Source organism: Hylaeus anthracinus, unplaced genomic scaffold, assembly GCF_026225885.1.
Source record: "Hylaeus anthracinus isolate JK02 unplaced genomic scaffold, UHH_iyHylAnth1.0_haploid 3, whole genome shotgun sequence".
Taxonomy (NCBI): Eukaryota; Metazoa; Arthropoda; class Insecta; order Hymenoptera; family Colletidae; genus Hylaeus; species Hylaeus anthracinus.
Window position 1 is genome coordinate 7337217 of NW_026535284.1, and position 3740 is coordinate 7340956.

The 3740-nt window shown below is 38.8% G+C and overlaps 1 protein-coding gene and 1 long non-coding RNA gene across 3 annotated transcripts in view; one reads left to right on the forward strand and one right to left on the reverse strand.

Moving 5' to 3' along the window:
- Positions 1-2974, reverse strand: part of LOC128894166 (uncharacterized) — a 6670-nt gene extending 3696 nt beyond the window's left edge. Inside the window, exons 1-2 of the long non-coding RNA XR_008461470.1 lie at positions 2143-2974; positions 1534-1896 (exon numbers count right to left, since the gene is read on the reverse strand). This is a non-coding gene — a long non-coding RNA (uncharacterized LOC128894166). The remainder of the gene's footprint in view (positions 1-1533; positions 1897-2142) is intronic.
- Positions 1-3740, forward strand: part of LOC128894156 (serine/threonine-protein phosphatase 2A 56 kDa regulatory subunit epsilon isoform) — a 31179-nt gene that overhangs the window by 5894 nt on the left and 21545 nt on the right. The window lies entirely within an intron of this gene.

Below are 3740 nucleotides of genomic sequence, written 5' to 3' on the forward strand. Positions count from 1 at the left end.
ACTTGACAACCACTTATCTACATTATACAAATACCAGTGACTTTACTAAGAAAATTCATAGAAAAAAAAATTTTAAACAACTTTTTCAACAAGTTACAGTGATTTTTTTTTCACACAAAGAACTCGTTCTTTTTTTCAAACTTGCAGTAATTTCACATTTCACTATTTTTGCGGGGTTTTCTTAGTTCGCATAAAAGAAAAATGTATGAAAATGATTTTTTTTTAAACCAAAAGTACGACCCGCATCTCTTCCGTCGATAGCAGGTTTTAATTCTGAGGTGCTCTACGAATGTGCGTCGCACTCGACTCAATTTGAATATTTCTTGTTGACAACATTTCTACAGACTACTCAAGTATGTATGAAAATAGGATAAAAAGTTCGATAGAGTTAATTATTTGTTTCCATTCTAAAAAAATTCACGAGAATCCGTTTTTTTTTAAACCTCCTAATTCAGGATACCTCCTTAAGTGTGAATATTAGGTCGTCCTAAAAGTTCGTGCCATTTATACTTCTATTTCTCAAATTAACATGTTAAACATACTCTTAAGTGTCACAAGAAAAGATAATCTGTCTCATTTGACAATAGTCTCTCACCTCTCCCATATAGTCATTATACCGTTACTAGAAAACTTCTGTGGTTTTTTATTAAATTTCGACACAGTCTTCGGCACGAACTTATGGGACGACCTAATAGTTCCATTGAAACGCTTGTTTGAATGTTTTGTCGTGTCGGTGACGATACGTGTCGTTGCCGGAACGTGACGGTCCGCGTCGTATGGTCTAAATCTACCTTTACGCGATAACGTATCATTCATTTTTGCACGAATCGGACATTTTTGAATACAATTCGACAGGGACTACCGACTATTTCCTGTCGCGGCACACGTGTGTCCCGAGCAACGGTGGGTCGCCATTGGCGAACATTTTTCCACTTGTCGCGCACGAAATTGGACTAATTTCGTACACTTCCGGTTTCCTGGAGGGTTCTCACGCGTCGCGGTCCCCGTCGCTCGGTTCAATCTCGCGGATTTTTCTTCGATCGAAGTAAAGCTCGCCTCGAGCTCGAACGGCCCACGATTTCAAACCGTTGATGCTTAAAAGCGGTTTGAAATTGTGCCAGACGTAACGGTCACGCGTGGGTCTTCGCGGATTTCTATTTCGCAGGACTTAATAGTCGCGCGGTGTACAACGAGTAATTTAAGTGAAATTGCTCGTTCCATCGCGGAGAATCTCGAACGAGGAAACCGAGTTTTGGCGAACAGATAAGATAATCGACGCTTTTAATATTATTTGATATTAGGAGATTTACTTGGCGCGTTCGCGCACTTGAGATACTAGGTCTTCTTTTTTAATTAATTATTGTAGGGATGTAAACGAAAAACATGGCACGGAGATTCGAAATGGGATGTTTCAGATTGCCATCCCCCACTCTGCTATTATTGTTGTTGTTTGGCTCCTTATTATTGGATTGGGAGATGAGATGCTACAGGATGTTGAACCTGTTAATTTCGAGGAAGGTTTCTGACTCTTACCCGTTGGATATTTCTTTACTTTCGTTCGACGAGCCCGAGTGCGACTTTAACAAAGCCGAGCATCCGTGTCGAGCTTACAAATATCTATACTGTATCTACATCGCTAAGGAAGCCTCAGTATATGGCCGCAAGAATATATGCTACAGAAACATATCGCTAGACTGCGGATCTTTATGCAAAATAAAATCTTGGCGGACGTGCCCACAAAAATTGCACCTAAATAGGAATTTATTTTATCCTACAAATATTATAACACGAACTTTACTTTCGATCTTCTTTATATTATTGCATACTGTTTGCATTTTTAAGTTCTTGCGCATTCAAATTTCCTATAAATGCATCATTATTCATTACAACATGAACCTTACTTTCAACCTTATTTATATTATTTCATATTGTTTGCATTTTGTAGGTTCTTGCACATTCAAATTTCCTATAAATGCACCAAGATCCGCACAGTCTACTTATTGCATACATGCGTGTTTTTGTATGTACTTGACAACCACTTATCTACATTATACAAATACCAGTCACTTTACCATCGGACTGATATACTTTTTGCACATTCAAATTTCCTATAAATGCATCATTATTCATTACAACATGAACTTTACTCTCAATCTTTTTTATAGTTTTTGCATACTGTTTGCATTTTGTAGGTTCCTGTACATTCAAATTTTCTATAAATGTCTATAGAAAATCACAGTCTACTTATTGCATACATGCGTGTTTTTGTATGTACTTGATAAACATTTATCTGTATTATACAAATACCAGTGACTTTAGCATCGAACCATACTAACATACTTCTTATAAATAAACCTCAAAAATTTTATTTGACGCCTGCGCCGAATAATTCATGTACCTCAGGCTCTTTTTATGTACTAAAACAACAAGTGCTAGCGATCTGGATATACTATAGATCTCTATAGATCCACGGTCCTGTCGATCCCGCTAACAAATGGCGCAGCGAAGCGCGCGGGAACGCGATTCTCCTCTAAATGACGGCGCCATTGATCGCCAGGCGGTCACTGTCAAGATCATCGCGCTGCAGAAGGATGATATCGCAGTTTTCCGGCCGATGAGAGTGGGCGAGTCGCGCCGCGTCGGCCGCGTGTCGTCGATCGTTAAACCGCATTTGCACCGCGAACGTTCTTTCGTTCACACCTCCGCGTCCGCGTCGATTTAATTCGCATTATCGAAAACGCCACGCAACAGTTTCCTGCGTACACGATTCCCAGTATACGTATTTCGTCTTATCGACGAGCGAGCAGTCCGGAGACCGTGAAACGTTTACGTAACGTATGAACACAATGTTCAACTTCCGCGATTGCGTTTAACCCTTCGCACTCCAGGCGGTCTCGCCACAGTTGGCGTTCCAACAGCTCCAGGCACCGCGCGCCTGTCTCGACGATACGAGCTCTGGTTAACTTTATACACCCATTTCTCAGAAAGTACTACAGATATCGCCCGTAGAAATTTGTGCACCTTATTCCACGTTAGAGGATATTTTACGTCGGGCTCTGGAGGTAAATATTTCTCGATGGAGTAAAGGAAGATGTAGGGAAACTTAAGGGGCTAGTCGCGGGCAGGAAAATTAAAACTGACACTTTCTTGTGTGTTCTTTTTAAGGTATTAACACTTTATTTACCGTGAATTTATAGGTTCTATTTATAGGCTTTTTAATTACAATATTTAGCTTTTTCAATTTATTTACTGTATCGATGGTTGTCTACTTACATTGTTCAGTGTTTGGAAACAGACTTGGCTTTCAATGTACCCAGTAACAGTATGGAGGAATCATTCTCAGCCTAGATTGGCATATTCTACTGTAGAAAATTCTTTTTTGAATTAAACACTGTTTCTAAATAGCCCGGTAGATAAAGTGTTAATGGTGCTAGAACTGAATCTTTCTTAAATGTAGGACCTTCTTAAGTTTTCTATTGGAACTCCCTTTGTATTATAAAATAGAAATTCCACGTTAGAGGATATTTTGTATCAGGCTCTAGAGGTAAATGTTTTTCAATGGAGTAAAGGAAGAAGTAAAGAAACTTAATAGATAGTAGAACTGAATCTTTTTCAAATGTAGTACCTTCTTAGGTGTTCTATTGGAATTTTACGTCAGGCTTTAAGGGTAAATATTTTTCAATATAGTAAAGGAAGAAGTAAGGAAACTTAATATATAGTAGAACTGGATCTTTTTCAAA